The following is a 22,302-nucleotide window of genomic DNA, read 5'->3' on the forward strand; positions in this document are numbered from 1 at the left end:
TGTTGGAGTAGGAGTTGTTTTTCATCTTATAATGAGTTTCCTTGGAATAATGAAATACGCTTTTTGAAAAAAAAAAAAAAAAGCTGAAGAAAAAAAAAACACAATAAATCCTGCATCATATTCACTAAGGACAATTGGATGTGAAATGAATAAACTGCATAACTCTGCATACAGATAGTCACTCTTTGTTGACGCAACATACCAGGGATTCACAGCAATCATGTAGGCTCATCTACGACTACTTTGCATCTTTGAACCTAGGTTTAGGCTGTCTGTAATAACTAAAGACCAAAGCAAATCCTACATCCTAGTTAACCCATAATAATGACATGTTGAACTGAACAAACTCTGCATCTACAGTATAGGCAGATATGCTGTGCTGACGCAACATAACAGTGACTTAGGGTAATCGTTTAACCTATATCTATTTTACATCTTCAGTCTGCTTTTGTCTCACTGGCTAGATGCTGAGGAAGTAATAAAAAGCAGGAACAGTCTCAACTGAGTTTGGCCAGCTCGTGCCCGTGCCTTTCCTTCTCCCTGAAGGACAGTCGTATTCAAATATGTGTCTGGGTATGGAAATCAAGTGCTCTTTGTAGGCGGCCCGAATGTACAGCGCTCCACACACTGGAGAGAAAATATGTGTGACGCCAGGCGCTGCCCAGAGAAGCCCCTGGGGGGGTCTACATTCACAGCAATTTGGAAAATTGAATCCAACAAAGGGGAGTTTTGGGGGGAGTGTGAGCGAGAGAGAGTGTATGTGTGTGTGTGTGTGTGTGTGTGTGTGTGTGTATAAGTGTGTGCATATGCGTATGTGTGTGTTGGGGGGGGGGGGGGTGAGTGTGCATGCGTGTGTGTGCGAGTGTGTGTGTGTGTGCGTGTGTGTGTGTGTGTGTGTGTGTGTGAGTATGTGTGTGTGAGTATGTGTGTGTTGGGGGTGCCGGGGGGGTTAAAGTGGGTGTTTGAGCGGAGACCTGCCGAGCTCATCTCTCCATTGCAGTGGGGTGTCCTCCTCATGGAGCTGGCACTGGGCGGGGATGTGTGTGTGTGTGTGTGTGTGTGGGGGGGGGGGGGGGGGGTTGGCACGAGACGCACACACACACACACACACACACACACACACACACATACACATGCACACACAAAGGTTTGGGGTTGCCATGCCTACTTCAAGCACACTCCTGTGGCTTAAAGGTATATGTTTATCAATTGTTTTACTGTGTAATCTAACAAAATGGAAACACTGCCATAAAAAAACAAGAGCTGTTATAAGGTCTGGGTATCCTGATGATGCACCCGAGGAGACTCTCAAAGAACACAGGTAATTCTGATAGCTGACTTTGTCTATGAAAAACTGATGCCAGATTTCTATTCAGTATGTGTGCATATATGACATACATTGCAATTCCAGTGATTGAGTGGATATATGCTATAAGGAGCCTCTTGTGAAAAGATTATTGGGCTATGCAGCTGCTGTTCGTCAGTAAAATGACCTGTTTTAACATTCCAATAAACAATTATTATTGCTCATTTTATTTTCTTCATTGTGCTGTTTGTTTTGCTACTCATTTGTATCTTTCTGACAGAGGAAAAAAGTCCAAATGTTTACACCAAAATGGGTTTTGAGCCAGACGAGACGCGGAGCTGAAATCTCTGACGGTATGCACTGTACACCAGCGGCATATTAACAGGGTCCCACTAATGCCCTAAAGAAGTGTGGATGCCAAGGCCATAACTGTGTGCAATCATGCAGAACACCACAAAACACCATACATACAAAACACCACACACAAAACACCACAAAAACACCACAAACACACACACACACACACGCACAAAACACAACATCACACACACACACACACACACACACACACACACACACACACACACACACACACATAAAACACCATGCACACAAAACACCACACGCACACCCACAGAAAATGCAAGACCACGACCACACACACACACACACACCACACACAAATCACCATACATACATGTACAAAACACCATTCAGTTCAGATATAATTACTGTGTGGTCATGTGTATGTGTGTGTGTGTGTGTGTGTGTGTATGTGTGTGTGAGTTATATAAAATGTCTATTTACTCTACATATGGTCTACTTATATCTGTACGTCACCTAAAAAACCTGCATTTATCAAACTATACACTGTACATTATTAAGCTTTGCTGTCTTCACAACTGTACTCAACCTGCACTTGCACTTTCTTTGTATGGTTGACTGTCAACTGCATTTCATTAACTCTGTACCTGTACTCTGCTAAATAGCAATACATTTGAATCTAAATCTAGTCTAATCTAATCTAAAACTGCTGAGATGTAATGATGAGGTTTCAAATGTAGTAATCAAATTGTAAGATATGATATTATTTTCCAGTAATAATAACCCAGAAACAAAGCATTTACTTTCCTGGAAATAACATGGCCATTTGCTACACAACTGTTTAATCTGTGGGCTGTAATGAGCCGTGTTGTGCGGTTACAATGATTTTACCCACTTACTACCATGAAATAACCCTCTTATTCCTGATCTGAGAAATGCTAACAGATTAGCAATGGAATGCAATGCAATGGCGAGACACACAAGGACTAGATCCTTGCTTCCTAAGGGGAAGACTCAGGCATATCAATATCATGTTCAAGTTTCTTTTGACCAGAGATGTTTTAGTTAAACATAAAGATCCATGTCATTGCAGAAGTGCTCAATGAAACTGTTCAGTATTTAACATTCAACGTTCATCTGTATGTTGGTCATTCACTATATACTGTAGTGCACTACACAGTGATTGAGTGGATGTTGGAGTGGACCCTGTGCTTCCGAGTTTCTCTAGGTCATTGAGCCTTTAAGGCCTATAATGCACATGTGGTCACTTCCCTTTTTATGGTAGTCAGCAAGTAGAGTAGGGTTGGATAAACCTCGAGACATATGCTAACGGCAAACATTAGCTACCTTGAGTTTTAACATCCTTCAGGAGAGTTGTGTATTTTTGGGTGGGCACTGGGCCAAGCTAGCCTGGCTAACGCCTACCACTTCTCAAATGAGACGTGGTAAACGTTAATTTTCTCGTATTTGAAAAAATGCCCAGATCCGTTCATTGGGTCCCACGGATGTCTATCAAATGTGCATAGCTCATCATCGTCTTGCTTTCACCCCGTTCTGTGATTGGTCCCGTATCTCAGGCAAAAATTAGGGTGGTAGTTTCCAGACTACCTTAGTACCCTTTTCCAGATCAAAGCCACACCCCGAACATACATAATATACATAGAAGACACTGTTCTAGATAATATAATTGCATGATTGACAACCAAAATTACATCCACTTGTCTCTCAGGATTGGGTGACCTCATTTAAAAAAAATCAACTCTTTTCAAGATCAAAGTCTTGTCTTGTCCTTCACTGCCTCTTTTTTTTCCAAGGAATGCCTCTAACTTTGCCTGTTTCATTCTGGCACATGGAATGATAAAATCACATAGTCACGTTAGCTTATATATTGCTGGTCATTCATTAAAAAATAGCCTACAGCCTAAAAAGACTTTGCAGTACAAGCTTAAACTCTTCAGTCAAATGTGAGGGTTGCAGTTACAGTGTTTTTTTTATTGTTTGTTTATTTTTAAGTGTATTTGTTGGGCTTTTATGCCTCTAATCAGATAGGATAGTAGACAGGGAGACAGGAAGTGAGTGGGAGAGAGAGTTGGGGTGGGATCCGGAGAGGATCACGGAGCGGGAATCGAACCCGGGTCCCGGTGTGCGGTGCAGGTGCCCCAGCCAGTAATGCCACGTCTGGGGCCTGCAACTGCAGTGTTCACAGACAGTTAACAAGAAAAGCACTCAGAGAGCGCAGCTACATCCACCTGCATTGTTCTTCTTAGGTTGTCATACATTTGAACCTAAACTATTCAGATCGCCAGCACGTGGCCATACCATGCCATTACACCACTAAGCTAAGTACATAAACGCAGACGGAATCCCGATGGAATTACAGATCACTCCCAAAATGTAATCGTTTCTTCCTTGGGTCATGTCCGACCTTCCCTGAAAATCTCATCGAACTCCATCCATTACTTTTTGAGTTATCTTGCTAACAAACAGACAAACAGACAGACAGACAGACAGACAGACAGACAGACAAACAAACAGACAAACGCCAGCCAGTCCCTGATGAAAACGTATACCTCCTTGGCGGAGGTAAATAATGATCTTGGATAGTAGGCTATTCCATTTCCAGTTGTTGTCTTTAGGGCTACTGAAGACCTTACCACCACAGTCAGCTTTCCATTTTCCTGACAAAGCCTATGGGCTTAATCCACACAGTTGTCATACTATCAATTTAGGGGGTCAATATATCTCTATCTCTATCAAACCCATTAAGGGGGCAAGAGCACTCTGTCCACTGTCCACTTCTCTGCATCGCACTATCTACCTCCAATGCCTGCTTTGCCAAAGTCACAATCTTGCTAAGTCCCGCCAATCGAGATCAGCCGAGCCAATAACGGATCAGCTCTCAAACAGCCAAATGCAGCTGCCTACTGTATATAGCGAGACGCGAGAGATAGATGACTGGATGACATTTTGGCATGTTAACTCTAATCTGATTAATAACAACGTGTTGAAAATAAGCCCCGCTTTAGAAAAATCTACGCTCTAGAAGTATTATATGGGCACATCATCAACTGGCCTCCTTGCTACGCCCACTTCTTAGTCTGAAGTGCTGCAATATCATGCCTAGGACCAGCCTAGGACTGGACAGCACAATCAAACTCAAGCTCACAAATATCTGCACAAGTGTCATGCGTTTTCATGTGTGTCATCAGCTACAGCCGGTAGTTGCTTTCTTGTGTTTTAGATATAGCCTACTGACTTCCTGGGACCCCTGTCGAGGGTTGATTGCAAAGAACCTTGGACTGTTTTTGAGTGAAGCTTTGGCTGGTGTTTTGAACTGTTACTTTCAAATTGAAAACAGAATTTAATTTGCAAGTGATGTTCTCTGCTTCTGCTTTTGGGGCATAAAGTCAGACCATTGGTCTCATCAGCATCTGCTTGCCAGTATGCTTAAAATTGGAACTAAAGTAAACTCATTCAGCAAATTTACAACATTCCCAAACAAATTCTGTTGCAGGTGTTTGGATTAGACAAAACAGGTTTTACAGAAGAAACTCTAATTCACTAGGCAAACTAACAAATCAGAGTTTCTCTTTTGAAGCTGTTCTTCTTTCTGATAAATCTGAAAACACACCCACAGATCTCCATGGGTTTCTGAGAAACATCCAAAGGAATGGAAGCATGATGACAAGCTTGCAGGCTAGTCAAACATTAGCTTATGTGAGGGGGGTGGAATATTTATCCAGTGTGAGTCACCTTTCAAATTATTTAAATATCACCCTCTCAAGATGGAATTCGTTTTTTGAGCCTCTGTAACACTGTCAAACTTCACAGTAACACAGAAAACGTATTGCAGTTTAAGGCACTTTCTTGTGTTAACAAGTTAGCCTGAATGTTACTGTCTTAGATTGTCTTAGCAAACATGCTAAAAGGGGTTGCCAGTTTTATTCTTCGGGGGCCCATCAAAATGCATCGATCCCCGCAGTTCTTTTGCCCTCGCCAAGGGCAACCAACCACCTCTTAAACCTTTAATTAGCCTTAATTACAACTAAATGATTAAGATCACGACGGCTACTCTACAGGATTAGATGTGTTGTGGCTTCACTTTGGTCAGTGAAAGAAAATTTTATCTATAAATAAAATGTACATACTTACTTACTGTAAGGAACAGAAAAAAAGAAAGTTCAGGCACACAAGTGCATTAGTGAATAGAGACAAAAGGTAGCCTACATCCAGTTTATGTCTGTCTGCTGCTCTACATCAAACCGGGCAAACTCAATGGCCATGGAAGTTAGTTTACTGTGTGTGTGTGTGTGTGTGTGTGTGTGTGTGTGTGTGTGTGTGTGTGTGTGTGTGTGTGTGTGTGTGTGTGTGTGTGTGTGTGTGTGTGTGTGTGTGTGCCCCCATCACTAGATTCCATGCATTACTGCCATCCTTGAGCCCAGCACTGAGTTATACAATGAAATGCTGAAATTCTTCCTATACACCAGGTGAATGTCCTTCGGGCAAAATTAAACACAAGGAGATGGCTTCATTCCTTTAAACAATGTCCACTTTGGGCAGTGTTGTTAAAGCTACATCATGTATTCTTGAGTTGCAGCGGGATGAGCAGAGAAGCGTTCAGTCAGCACACTCAGAACATTGTTTCAGAACAATGTTTCAGGGAACACTTCTGGTCTAGACAAGAGTACAGCCTAGTGGTCAGTTCTTTTACAGTTTTTTTTTTTTTTTTTAATTTTGAAAACTAGAATGGTTTTCTCAAAATTCACACACAATTCATTCTCACCCTCCCTCTTTCTCTCTCTGCAATATCTTCCATTTTTGTTGTAAAAAAGGTGCTCCTTGTTCTATGGTTTTACTGTATTGTTTTTATCTTTGTGAAGCACATTGGGTTACCCTGCTGGACAAAATGTACTATATAAATAAAGATGCCTGGCTTTGCCTTGCCTTACCTGTGGTCTTTTCATAGGGCTTACTTCCTGATTGAAGTGGTATAAATTAAAGGGACACTTCATCGATTAGCATTAAGCTTTGTATCTTTAGAAAACCAGTCATGTTTTTGAATGGTCGTGCATCATTCCGTCAGTTTGCCTTGAGATGGGAGAAATACGGATTTCAATTAAACCCATGAATAGGACTTCCTGCTTTCAATGATGTAAAATGATGATTTTTACATCATTGAAAGCAGGAAGTCCAACAGTGAAATCCGTAGTTAGGCAAACTGACGGATTGATGCACGGCCATTCAAAAACATGACTGGTTTTCTAAAGATACAAAGCTTAATGGTAATCGGTGAAGTGTCCCTTTAAGCATTGAGGTGTTTGGCTAGGCGGCACATATATTGGTCAATTAGCTCATGTGTGTAATTTTGAATGCCATTGTTTTGAAACTGCAAACGTGTTACTTTATGTCAGATCTTTGTGACTTATGCAGAGAACCGTGCTCAGTGCATTCAAAAAGTTCCATTTTGAATTGCAAAATGTGCTGTGTAAAGCAGAAAATGTCTTTAGACTTTGAGACTTGAGAGGATGTTTTGCTCTCTGTGTGTCAGTTTAAATAATGAGTGTCATTTTCGTGTGTTAGCAATTGGAAAAAACTGTAATAGGTTTGGTTCTCGGAACACCACAGGTGTCCATACCATCTTCTCTCTTTGAAAACATAGTACCATCGTATTTGTGTGTAGTGGTATGTATAATTAGCCTGACCCCCATCTGACTACGTACTTTCGCTCATTTACATCTCTCTTCATACTCCGTCTGGTATAGCTTGATTCTGCTTCGTTTACTCCGGCAAGCGCATCTCCGCCCAATCAGCGAACAGAGGGCGTTCCCAAGAGCGATTACATTAAAGTTTCAAGCCTATCGTTGTCATGGTATCCCCTGTGGATATCATATGTCATTACCAAGTGTTAGCAATTGAACTCCAATGAATTCAAAATCCTGATAAGCATCCACAAACCAGGAAATAAACGTTTGCCAATGGAGCTAGGCCAGACTCTCTGTGAAGAAGCTCTCTGGTCTCCAGTCTAATGTAATCATCTTTAATATCTTATTTTGCTCTGCAGTATAACAAAAAAAAACTGTTTTTGCAAGCTTTCCAGGACGTTTTGCAATTACTTATTTAATACATTCATTCATGTTAGCTGCTGTTGCTTTCTCCATGTAATATGCTTGGTGTTTCCATGTAAGTCAGGTCAAATAACCCAAGCCAAATGTTAAGTCCCCTTATGCCATTCCTTTCAGGCAGCCCTCTGTCCTACTTATGTGAATTTGTTGGGCAGACACCATTAGACTGTATGGCTGAGATCCGTCTCAAAGATAAAAGCGGAGGAACAAATCTGTGGCGATTATCTCCTAGTCCCTCTCTTGTTCCCTGCAGTCATTTCAAAGCACCTGCTAGCAACTCTCCCACAAGGCTATCCATCTCCATGTCCCAACATACACACACACACAGCTCACTTTCTGCCTACAGTATGTATGTTCTCACACACATTATAAAAGAAAGAAAGAAAGAAAGAAAGCGAGAGGGAAAGAGAGAGACAATTTGGATACAAAATGTAATAGCATTTTTCTTACAGTTGCTTTTGTTGTCAGGGACCATCGAGGGCTTGATCTTTCTGCGCAATGTCCAGGCAAAGGGGCCTCACTGTCATAACAGAATTAAAAGGTATTTTAGGCAAAAAGAATAAATATTCATTTCAGGCCTAAACGAGGCTAACCATGAGTTCTGGGTTTCCATTATTTATCATAATATGTAGGCTATTACAACAGCCCACAATACCTAAAAACATTTAGAACAATTCTCACAAAATAATTACAAACGTACCAATTCAAACGTACCAATTCAATTCAATTCAATTTCTATTCAACCACCAGGTGTCAGTATACTCATGTATCTTTGAAGAGTGCTCAGGAGTTGGTATATGTATGTGACCTGAGCAGACGAAACTGTGTTTTAGATAGGCCTACTGTTTAAACAGACTATAGGCTATAATAAATACAAATATATTGATAAATATCAACCAAATATGTTTCTAAGCCTACAGCAAATGTACATGGGCCTGTACATAAAGTAGCCCAAACCTGCTCTCCTCCACCAGAGGGCGACCAAACTACATCCTAAAGAAGTAATCCCTGGTGAGTGTCATGATGGAGCATGCGAGATGTGCTTGCAATTACCAATTGTAGTGTTTAACCGTTTTTGTAATAGCCTACAACATACACGTATGTGTAATTTAAAACAAAAAAACAAGTCGACCTGGTATTTATCTTTAGATGGACCTGAGGAGGGTTTTGTTTAATGATGTTAATACAAAAGGTTTTCTTTGCCAAAAGTACTGGTTCTATAAAGGTTGAAAGTAGTTTCCCTTCTGAGCGATATGAACGAAATGAGTTAATATAAGATACGAGCATTTTTTAAGCTGCATTCATCTCGTAAACCCCACAAAGTGGACCTATGTAGCCTACCATGTGTGCAATCTCTTTGGGACAATTGTGTGATTTTAGACATACCTTGCTTTGTCAACTCCACGATGAATACGGAATTTAAAATGAAACTGAATTTGAAGAACCACAACTCTCTCTGGTCTTCAGATCATTGTTCGGGTCGTGAAATGGCCAGTTAATAGCTTCTGAGTCACCTAATTGGACAACAGAGGAAGTTTACCTTCCGCCTCCGCTACCCTTCACATCACCCCCGCCTAACTTCCGGCTGAAGTCTCCTGGCCTAACGGTTCTCGTCGCTTACCGGCAAGCAGCCGTTAATGCAATAGACTGGAGGGGTACACAAAAGCCAAATGGAAAGGAGAGGTCGCAACGCTTTAGGGTTGGGCAGAGGTGCATTAACCGGAGGGGCCCAGACTAAGAGCACTTAACTGGCTAAAAATGCAGAGAGGAGACCGAGCCCGCTGTCCGGAAAAAAGGTACAACGCACAAAGACAGTAACAGTCCTGTGGGCCTTGCTGTTGTTCCCGACTTTGAAAGCTTTACAGTGCATTCTTCAGATATGGGTTGCATTGTATTGGAATAATACACAGCCAACAGGACCCATATGGTTCGGCCATTTACTGAACAGATTGCTACTGCAAGCTGAGACTGCGCGCACTAATCCTTGTTTTTTTTTTTTTTTTTTTTTAAGTCACAGACAGACCCCATTAACGGTGAATGTGCCATGCGCCGGTGTGCACTGCCTTCTGGTTTCTCCATCTACTTGTTTCCTTGCGCATGCACGCGCTGTGCCCATGTACTGTACCTAGTCTACAGCAACAGAAGTTGTGAGACAAGTTGTAGAATGATTTGATGTTGCCTCTCTTACACAGAGCACTATGTTAGCCACTTGAACAAAAGACGTGTAACATATACTGTATATTACGTATATAATAGGCTACATATATGCTATTTAACTCGATCCTGCAATAGCAAAACTGACACATGTATGATCCTCACCTGCGTAACCACCTACTCAACGAGCCAACTCATACCTCCAGGCGCAGTTATGCGGATATCTATCCCGCCATCAGTTAATAACAGGCAACATGTTGTCCTGTGGTAAGCTATGAAACAATTGGTTGCCCTTGATCTAACAACTGGTTACCTTGGGCGGCAAAACGTCAATGCGCAGTGTTAGTATACCTACTATTCTGTCTTTGTGGTTGATAAACTAAAATGAAAGATGTCTAGGGTACTTAGTAAATTCTGAGAAATTGAAATGGTAAAACAAGAAATATTTACATTTTAGCGCACCAGACAAATATATGTTTTCAAATATTTAATGGATCGAGTTTGCAACAATGTGGGCTAGCCTAATTTTCAAGTCAAGAAACGTTCTTAATGTTGTTGTATGTCTGTCAAGAGACCATTAGACTTTTGAAAACCACCAGTGTAACAATTTGTGTCACCTAATGCAAGGCAAAATGTATAGCCTATGTGTCGCTTACGTGATTAATTGATAGTATTATATTTTGAAGGTTTGGTGTAGCTCAGTGGGATAAGGCGCTTAGTCGGTGACCTATATGTACATCGATTCCAGTGTAAAGCTATATGTGGCTATATATATAACACGTTTGTGCACTTTTGGCACATGAGTGGCTGCAGTGTTAGTGCTCATGGCATCACTGCGACCTCAAATCCATCTAAAACAACTTGGTTCTGAATGTCTGACTCTGTCAACTCCAGCAGCTGTGATGCGCAACGCGGGTAGGCTACGCTCAAGGAAACCAGGTGGGAAAAAAAACAGAAGGCACACAACACCGGCGCGCCATGCTTCTTCGGGGCGAGTCTTCGGGATGACTGGCAAGCCTCGCTGATCCCCACGTGACTGGCTTCCCTTATTGATTCCCCTCCAACGCCTAATTCTATTAATCAGTGCCATTTCCCTGTGGGCAGTGGTTTATTTCTGTCATCAAATGCCTGATGAAATCTTTAGACACTGCGAATTAGGGCCAATCACAACAAATAGCTGATAGTGTTAACAAGTCACAAGCTGCGCAGAGGCAGCGGTCCTCTCTAATTTGAAAGCTAGCGAAGTGATAATATGGTGTGCCATCCTTTTGTGGGCGCGCATTAATGCCGCTGCCTGAGAAGGCAATCGACGGCAAATCGACTCTTTCCGACGGAACGGGAAGGAGATGAAATTGGGGTGATGCTGAAAATAAAGAACATTGACTGGCAAACTGTGGAGCAACTGTGGCCTTTAATCCATTATTGTTCCTGGCGGGGAGGGCTTAATGCATCTCCATCTTCGTTGGCATTTGCATCGAGTCCGGGCTCTTCCATCCCTCCTCTCCTCAATTAAACCTGTTGCTGCTATAGGACGCCTGCTATCTATGACTGATTGGTCCTAAATGATTTCTGCCGAGCCTGGTCTCACATTTGAAATGAAAAGGATGGTTCAAGCCAAAATACTGATAGAATCAGTATAGCTTTAGAAGGTTGCTTTGACGAATTTCTAGACAAGGCCATGTTATTTATCTGTCAAAATGCCATGCCAATTCATATCCATGGCAAATATGTATTTCTTTTCTCTTTCAGTGTTCCCAGCCTATTTCCAACCCAGATGTGTGTCAGTACCTCACTACATTAAAATGCAATCATTTTCTAAAGTACAAAGCAATCCATCACACAATGCGCCACCATGTAATAACCTCCCCTGCGTGGACAGTGTACATCTCAAACAGTCACTTTCATTACAATATTAAACTTCACCTGTATGTATATTTGTGATTGTCAGGACATGTTTGTCATAAACCTTCAAGTACTTTCCGTAAACCTAGGCCTACTAGTCCCTTATTTGCCTACAAGTGGCACCTTTCTAATGCACGATTGCGCATACATCAGCACAAACAAACATTGGATTGGAAAAGGCAATCCGTAAAGGCCATGCATACATTTCATTGCTTTCCAATATTGAGTGGCTCCTGGCGCGCTGTTTATGACAAGACTGCGGAAATGATTAAACGAAGTATGAAAAAACATATACAGAGGTCTTGCCCCTCATTTGAACATACATACTTTTGCATTTATTGGCGACGCCGGCGACAGTGACTGTGTAGCGGTATGATCCTATTCCTCCGCCGCTCGCTGGGAGAAGGCAACAGCTGTTCATTTGGTGCTGCCTCCACCTCCCTTGACCCTATTTCCGTCGGCGCGGTAGCAGAGACAGAAGAGAAATTAGTTGTATTACTTGCTCCGGCTGCAGGCTGACTATCTGTGATTCTGCCCATATTCTGTCCATTACTGTTGGCCCTCTGTCTGATTAGCTTCAACACACTCGCTAACATGCCAAATCACTGCTTCATTTTGGCATCCAGAGTTGAGCCCTGGGAAGGGAGGAAAAAGAGTGTGCATGCTCCCTGATTCCTGCTGTATACAGACCAACCTTGAATTTCAGATAAACTATTGATATTTGTGGCCCTATATCCTCAATATTTTTTTTTTCTTAACGCTTTTCCGGAGTCAGGCACACAACCCTAAGTCGCATAAGCTCATTGAAAATGTAGCCTACACATTGACATAAAATACACTAAATTACATTTGCAACAGCAGCAAATAGGTGAGCAGATAGCAAAGATGTTTTTTCATAATTAATAACAAATACCTACAGGTATAAATAGGATAGCAACAGGGAGAAGCTCATAATCAGGAGCTGTTACAGTAGTCTAGATAAGTTCATACTTAAAGGTTAAAGACTGCATAGAAGCAAGAATGTTCCAGGTGGTCACAGTATTCTTTCAGTGAAAATAAGCAGCCATACACCTCAAGCACATTCCTATCCACATATTAACTGAATGGAAACAGTTACTTCAATAAATGTGTTAAAAGCAAAATAACTACTCTTTAATATTCAGCCATGCACTTCTAAGTTGTATTGATTTAAAAGCACCTGAAGCAGGGTGTCTTTAATCCAAAGAGTCTTTCATAAATCACCTGGTTGGACAAATGGGCCCTTTTGAAGGAGTATAATGTGTTCTTAAATTATTTTATTGATGGGAAGTGGGATAGGCTCTGTGGGCACCCATACAAACAGACCTAACACGCTGTGAAAGGGTCAATTTGGGCTCCATTTGCCATTGCTTTATTATTTGCGTCAAGCGTCCTGCTGGGCAACTCAATGCGGTCTGAGGAGACACTGGTGGGTGGACACTTAACATGGCCTCCATTCTGCTCTCCTTACACTAATACCTGTTTTAATTATCGAGGGCTTGGGCTCTTAAGGATTTGCACACATTCGGCTAGGACCCGGGTAAGAAATTAATAGACTGTGGTTTGATTCCGCTTCAGAGTTAACCGTGTAATTCTGTCTGCGAACACATAGTGTGAGTGTGATGTACTCAGTTAAGCATTAGCTCCATATATATATAAAAAAAAAATCATATTTCACACATTGGGACAATTTGTACATTTGTGTGTATCCACAGGGTAGCTTGTTTCAGAGAAAACATTGCACAGTAAGTATCTGTTGACAGTAAATCTATTGTCTCTGCTAAATGGCAATAAACTACATTTCTAGTTTCAGATATTGCAGATCTCAGACAAATAAAATATTGTCATGGAATAGACTCAGAACTTTTATCTTGTAAAACTACATGCGCATTTCGAGGCATTGTGGTTTCATGCATCTTGCTTTTGGCTTGCACTATTTCCAGTACCTTGTCATTACCATCTGTGTGCACCCACCTTGAGGCAATATGTTTCAATCAAGCCATATAGCCAATCTGCTATTCCCAATCCAGACAATGTGATACGCACTGAAGAGTTTGAACAACAGAGCATATTCAAAAGGTATAGTCTCCATGGTGTATATTAAAACAGTGCAGGAGTCAATAATGTTGCATGCAAATATATTCCCACATCATCCACCCCTGCCCAATCTGTAAGGGTACAGTGTTGGACATGCAGGCATGTATAGAAAATAACAATTTGCAGGAGTAAATAAAGGTACGTTTGAGAATGTGTATATCATTTGACAGTCCTGTTCCATTTTGCACTGTTTTACGTATATGCATTTATAATAAATCAGACTTAAATCAGAATTGATTCTGCATCAGTGAACTTGGACATTTGTTCTCTTTGTATTATTTATTTTTTGTGTGGCTTTTTTTTATAACAGTTGATCATCCTCTATGATCAACTGTTAGAACTTAACTGCACACTTTTATTTCAGTACATCTTAACTTAATATATGGCAGTTGGCATACACTGGCATCAGAATAACATATAACATACTTCTATCATGGGCCAGAACTGGAGTAATATTTTATTTAAGTTATATGTACTGTAGATCATATCGATGCAAATGAATGCTGAACTGCAATAGTGAATACCGTAGTTAAAAGTGGGAAATAATTACAGTATTTGACTGACTTTCACTTTGGCAACCACATCCCATGGAAGTGGTGTGATCTTAGATGTCACGTTTTGTTAGAGATTAACTATCCAATAATGAACATTGTTGTGCATTGTCGGTAGTGGATGGGGTAAACTATTTCAAATGTGATTTGATGTCAATTTAGATATTCAAATGTGAGCATTTCAATCTATTAATAAAAGAGTTGCCAATATATACAGCAAACAGACCGCCTGATCAAATACTGTATAATGTTGGATATTTATATGATGTAGAAGATTCTTCCTAATCAAGAAGCAGATTTAATATCAGCATCTATTCTTTTAGATACAATCAAAGCTATTAGCCAATAAAAAAAAAAGTCCTTTAAAATGTTCCCCTTTTGAAAACTGACACTGTCACTGCTGTGCACCACTGGTCCCTATACACGAACTGCTAATAGCTCTCCGCATTCCTGGAATTTTTGAAGATTCCGTTCCTGAAGTGTTGTCCTGCTTGTCCTGCTTGTTCATACATCTGAATGAATGGGAATGAATGTTGTTTTGTGTGTATGGATTACTCAACCTGAAGTATGCGGTCACACCAACTGCCGTGTTTTCCATGATGATACCCATAACTGCAGTTAAGTTACAGTACAGGTCTACTGTGTTCACTGTCCATAACCACAATATAGTGTGATTATGGCAGGAAATAAATAAATAATGACGATGACACCATGTGCCACCAAATTCACCATCATTTCACCAGGGACTGAGCAGGTGGACAGCACTTGTGCATCAGTGAAATTCACCCATTCCGAGGAGCAGCAGGCCCACTGGGGTGAGTGTGGTGTTTTGCAGATTGGAGTGACTCACACAAACAGTGAGTGAACCAGTAGGTAATCCTGACCCTCTCCAAGCAGGTGGGCGTGGATCGGACATGACAGTAATTGTGTGACTGGGCATGAAGAAGCTATAGCAGCATTTATCAGTGCAGAGTGACCTCCTGCATTTGCCCACTCCATGCATGGCTCAGTTACCTTAGGCTGGAGCTAGTGCTTACCGAGCATAGCACCAGTTGGAGATTTAATTCCAATTCCCTCCGTGCCAATGCATATTGGCTCAGACCACTGAAACATCTGACAGGGTAATACAGGTACCGGGACATGAGGATGTCTCTTCCAAAAGCATGAGGGGATCAGAATCATAAGAGACAGTAGAATTCATATCTATCAATCAATTAACCAAACAGTCAAGGGTCCTTGTAACGTAAATTGCACCCATGTGACTAACACTGCATTGTGAAGTTAAGACACAATACATAGAACATAAAACGTCTCATCACAGCCCATATTAAGTAGATAGGCAGAAGCAACAGCGTTAACAACTGCTTCAGAAAAGAAACACACACACACACACATATTTAAATTGTTACCTATTAATTAGTTATTGCATTAACATGTATAATACCAATTAGCCTAATAGGGGCATTGTAATTTACAGCCTATTAAGTAAAGTTTGTAATTGGTAACATTTTTAGCACTGATAGCACATTCATAAAATCGTACATACCGTCAATGCTTCATAGTATAATCAGGAATTGGTAAAACAATGTTCAGGTGCTGTCTTACATTACTGAGGCAATCTCTTCAAAATTAAAGTCAACTATGAATATGGGTACCAAATGACTTGGCCTGGCTACTTCCTCTTTAACTGCTGTTGTCATTCAAGATGAATTCAAGGGGGAGCAACCAACATTTTATTAGAAATATTTTCGAATCATTGTGAAACCTAATAATAACCTAAGTTAGAGGCCTATAGAATGAAAATGAAAAATAAGAATGAAAAATAAAATAAAATTGACGTAGGCCTAGCTTACTATCTTACTTGAAATTCAAATTGTTCCAATTAGGGAAGGGAATAATTATAATGTCAGAAAATAAATGTAGCCCGGGTTTCCATAATTTTGGCGCTGTAAGATGTTAGCGTGCATGTCTGCACATTTAAATAGGTACACTTTGTGATATATTTGAACATGCCAATGAAGTGAAAAAAAAAAATCTCCAACAGTGCCTGCTCATGCATAAACGTTTACATGCACACCATAGTCCTGCTCCAGCGTGTCTAGGTACCTAAGTATCACAACATCAACAGAGGTGTACCTCAGAGATCAGTACCTGAGCCCCTTCTGTTCTAAATTTAAAGCACTTTCTTAGGTGAGATTGTTCACTCCCATGGATTTGCCGGTCACGGTCATGCACAATATACCTGTCTTTCACACCTGAACTGAGCTTGCTAAGACAGGTGTTCTCCAACAGATCAGCATCCGATATGATTAATCTTCACTGACAACAACTGAGACGGCATGCAACTTGGGAATTACAATTGATTGACCAACTAAATTTCTCTGAGCATGTAGATGTAGCCACAACATCATGTTGTTTATCATATACAGTAGTCTGAAGATCAGACTTAATGTCTAACACAATATGCCACAACTTATTTTGCATGCCATGATTCTTTTCCAGCTGTACTTTTGCAATGCATTAGCTGACCTACCTACTTATGTAGGGAGACCATTGCAGAGGATTCGAAATGCAGCGGCAAGTCTGGTCTTTAATCAGCCAAAGAAGACATGTCATTTCTGTTAGTTACTCTTCATTGGCTTTCTATAGCAGCTATAATTAATTTCAAATTCCTCAGTCTGGCCTATAGGACACTTACTGGATCTGCACCTTGCCATGATCCAGCTTCACATCACCTCTCCCCCACCACTGTCCTCTGATGAGTGTCTGCTATGTTGGCCTTCCAACAACAAGGTCACAGTGAAGAGACTTTTGTTCTGTGATTCCTCGTTGGTGGAATGATTTACCTTCTGCTCTTTGATCTTCATTCGATAGTTTTGGCATTTCAAAAAGTGTCTCAGCATATTAAGTCTCATCTGTCCTCGGGCCTCGATCCTCACTGATCTACATAAAGAATGATGGGGCAGCAACAATGGGATAGTCTTTCCCTTCCTCTATCTTTCTTTATGTAGATCAGTGAGGATCGAGGCCCGAGGAGCGAGGGAGGACGTAACGCTGCATGAGAGGCACCCCATGTCCACATTGAGACGTGTTTTAAAAACTCTCCGTTTTTGGTGATTTGGTGAACTGAAACAGCGCCTGTATAGGCCTGGAATATGAAGAAGCGTGTTGAGTCATATTGAGATGGATCCGTTTGGAGGCAAATACTCTTGAAACGCTGCCAGGGAAAGCGGAGGGGTGGAGATCGTTTTGCTATGTGTGGACTTGGCCTCAGTCCCTCTTCAGTGCCTCTTCTCACTCATCCGTCTCTCTGTTTGCAATTGCATCATACAATTATCACACAGCCATGTGAAGCATCGGTGGTCTAACTCATGCTCTGGGAGAGGCCCTCAGTATCATCAGAGGAATGGGAATGAAATGCATGTCATTTCTAAATTGGAAGGTCATTTAAGGTCATTTAACTTCCATGCTGCATATGTGAAGCATTTGCATTTGCAGTTTGCCGTACCTGAAGAGACTGTGGAATATTCTGCATTTCTGTGGATCATCTCAAATTGAGGAATGAATTGTGGGGCAATATGGATGGCACTTTTATTTCATAGGAAACATTTTTTTTATGTAGTTTTGCATGGAGTCATTTTTGACTTGTCACCCAAATGCATTTGTTGATAGTTGAACAACATCTTTAAAATAATTGAAATGTAATTAAAGAAATATAATTTCATATGACCAACAATGAGTCATTGTCATTATGTGATGCCTTCGTTAGCATTCTTTTGTCAGTATTAGGAAGTCATAGCCTGGCAACAGCTTAAAACTAGTCAGGGAAATTATGTGCTGTTTAGACCAGTGACCCTAACCTAGGTGTGTATGATCTAATAGTGGATGGAATGCAATAAGACAGCAGCTTACCTCCATGTCCTGGACCAGCCTTCACATAGTCCCCTCGAGGATGATAAGGCCATGTGTGACTTTTTATTTTCTCTCTCTCTCTCTCTCTCTGGTAAAGAAATGTAAGGGACAACCCAAAACAAAGACAAGAACAATGAAAATGGTTTGGTCTTTAAAAAGTGTGTGTTATTGTATTGAAATGAAAAATCAAAATTTAAACAAAAATGTACGTTTTTTTACAACAAAAAAAAGAAAGAAAATGGGCTCAAACACAAATCCTCAAATCCAATAAAAGTATCCACTGCCGAAACTCAAAAGCACTGGTTGTCCCACAAACAGGCCTGTCCAGCCATGCCAAACCACATCCTCCATTAAAGCTGCTTCATGGCTTTAAATAGCTAGTTGGTAGCTACCAGGTGAATGAAGCTTGTTGGTGCCCCCTTCTGGATGAGATGTGTTTGTGAAAGTGTACTGTCGACCTACAATTAAACTACCAGGCAACATATTGTAACAGTCAGACATATTTCTCATAGGTATACAGAAAACTGTGTCCGCCCTACCCTCCTTTCGAGGGGTCCAGTACGGCAGGGGGGCGACGGATCAAAGCGAAAAACAATGGTTCCGTGATATATTTGTGGTGGGGCTACATACCCACCAGGTTTCGTGCACCCCGATCTTTCAGTGTTCCGGGAATCCTTGACAGAAAACGAAAAAAAAAAACGGATGAAAAAAAACCTCTCCTAAACCTACATGACCACCGCTTTGCTGCGCTGCGGTCATAATAACTCAAAACCTAGTCACACAACATGTATCCTCCTTTAAACCCTGTAACACTTCAGCCAGGGTTCAAACCTGGTTTAAAGGGTTTTCTGAACCTGCTTGACCCAGCTACATGTTTCAAAAAAAGTTGAGACGGTGACATGTTTACCACTGTGCTGCTTCACCTCTTCATTTAGCAACATTCTGTAAATGTTTTGGAACTGAGGAGACCAGTTGCATGCTAGAGTTTTGAGAATTTGATGTTGTCCCATTCCAGTCATTCAAAAGTATGGGGTATTCTAATCTAAATCATGCCTTGCCTAACAACGCCCCTTAGTTGTTTGATTATACAGTATAACCCATGGCCTCTCGGGGCTTATTCCTTAATTCATTCCATGATGCACCTAATTTGACAGGTCTCAAGTCCAGACAGGTCATTTTAGCACCTGGACTCTTCCTCTGTTTAAGTAAGCCAACTTTTTTTAAAACATGTTGCTGGTTTTGATTTAAAAAGAGAAGGGTTGAACATAGGTCAAATAACCCTGGTCCAATGGTATTAAAAATATTAATTATCTTAAGTATTAATGCAGATTCATTATTAAATCAGATATTCAAGTTCAGGCAAAATCAAAACCATACCAGAGGCTTGGCTTGTTGATGTTATTTATGATGCACAGCATTGTTAATAGATTATTGTCTTGTCATTATATTTATATATATATATATATATATATATATATATATATATATATACATATACAGTGAGGAGAAAATGTATTTGATACCATGCTAAAGTTGCCTAAAAAGAGGAATATAAAATCGTCATTTGACAATTGATCTTAATGTCTTAATTCAAAAATTGAGTAAAAATAAAACCGCTAAGTACGCCAATTTTCTTTGTGATGGAAGAATGTTTCGTAAATAAATAAATGTTCTTCCTAAATGCTAGGGGGAAGTAAGTATTTGACCCCCAATGTAACCCTATGGGAATTCAACACATAGGGTTAACATAGGGGCGGGCAGATTTTTATTTTTTAAGGCCAGCTATTTTATGGATTCAGGATATTATGCATCCTGATAAAGTTCCCTTGGCCGTTGGAATTAAGATAGCCCCACATCATTACATACCTTTCACCATAGCTAGAGATTGGCATGGTGCTTTTTCCAGTAGGCCTATTAGCCTGTTTGATGCTCATTGAGCTCAATGCAAATCAAACAGGCTAATAGGCCTACTGGAAAAAGCACCATGCCAATCTCTAGCTATGGTGAAGGGTATGTGATGATGTGGGGCTATTTTAATTTCAAAGGCCAAGGGAAATTTATCGGGATGCATAATATCCTAGATCCATGAAATAGCTGGCCTTTAAAAATAAAAATCTGCCTGCCCCTATGTTAACCCTATGTGTTAAATTCCCATAGGGTTACATAGGGGGTCAAATACTTCCTTCCCCTAGCATTTAAGGAAAACATTTATCTATTTACGATACATTCTTCAATCACAAAGAAAATTGGTGTCCTTGGCGGTTTGATTTGTACTAATTTTTTGAGTTAAGGCATTAAGATCAATTGTCAAATGATGATTTTATATTCCTGTTTTAGCAGGGTATCAAATACATGTGCTCCTCACTGTATATAGTAGTAGTGGATGATTCAAATATTGCATTTGTTTTTCTTGTTGATACTTAAAGAAAATAGGTTATGACAGCAAGTGCTGCATGCAGGTGCATTAGACATGTAAAGGCTATAGGGACTGAGGAAGTGTGGCTAATGATGCTAGGAGCAGACGACCTCCATCCAAGCGCCTGAATGAGAACTTGAAATGGCTCTCCCTGCAGCATTTAAATGTGCCCACAAGCACTTCAGCTTCATAAAGCAGCCACGCATTTGTAAATGACTCCTTTTGCAGGATCCATTAGAAGGTTGTGGCAAAAGGCAAAAGCACAAGTGTGCATAGTGCATACACCACACACAGACACACACACACACACACACACACGCACACACATACACAAAACACACAGAGAAAGAGAGAGACACACATGCACAGAGAGCGAGAGAGAGAGAGAGAGAGAGAGACACACAGAAAAAAACATGTCATTCAATTCAGAGTCAATAAGCATGTAATCAGGAAGTGCGGACTGTGTGATTTGCGGCCGACGGCCTAATTAAAGAAATTGCCCCACCTGAACAGGCTAACGACGGACAAAAATATGTTTTCTATCAGACACCATTTTGCAATTGACACAGAGAAATAGGGTGGTTTTACTCCATATCAGTACCGTGTTCATTCCGGTTCCTCTCAAGGTTCAGACCGGCATCTATGGGAGAAGCTTGTAGATGCTGCAGGGCTGAACAACCCATTAAACCTTGCCACCACAGCTAGATAAATAGAAAACATGTCGACTGTTAATGGAGACAATAATTAATTGGCTGTTTAGAGGTCACTTAGCACCAGTGAACCAAAACAGATGTAGAGACAAGCACTTTAAACGGGCACAATTGAGAAAATATGAGAAAGCAATAAAACGTCAAATTACAGAATTACTTTAATAAGCACAAATAAAATAAGAGATCCAATCAGAACAGCATATTCTTTGTGATCGTTCTGTGTTAACATGTTGCCACAAATGATTGATAGACATCAGCACAAAGAGCCAAAACATAGCCTGGACCACCAGCTCTGTGAACTCCAGCCTCTTCTCAAGGGGTCTTGTAGGGAGACAATAAAAAAAAATGCTTAATGATTAAAAAAAAAACCTAAAAAAAAAGAACCTTTCTCCACAGGTCCAACACATTTCCATCACTATACACAAGGCAGTCAGTCACCTGCTCAAGATCCACAACTGATTGAGACTGGGGGGGGGGTTAAGGGAAGCGGGGGGGGGGGGGGGGGGGACTGCTGGGAGACAGGAAGGAGGGACACTGGCCCACTGATCCCTCTGCCTGTCCCACTCACTGGCCACGTAATCCTCCCCACGAGGGGCCGATGTCTCCCCAGCCTGGCTGCTGAATGAGGAGTGCTGGCTGGGGGGAGCTGGGTTTTGTCTGACTCTGCTTCTATATACATCCTGGGGAGGCGGGGGGATAGGGGGGTTGGGGTTGGGTGGGGTGGTCCCAGGCAGGAAAGTAGGAATATAGGGGCACAGAAAACAGCAGCATTCACTACACACAGGAATAT

This window comes from Sardina pilchardus, chromosome 5, assembly GCF_963854185.1.
Source record: "Sardina pilchardus chromosome 5, fSarPil1.1, whole genome shotgun sequence".
NCBI lineage: Eukaryota > Metazoa > Chordata > Actinopteri > Clupeiformes > Clupeidae > Sardina > Sardina pilchardus.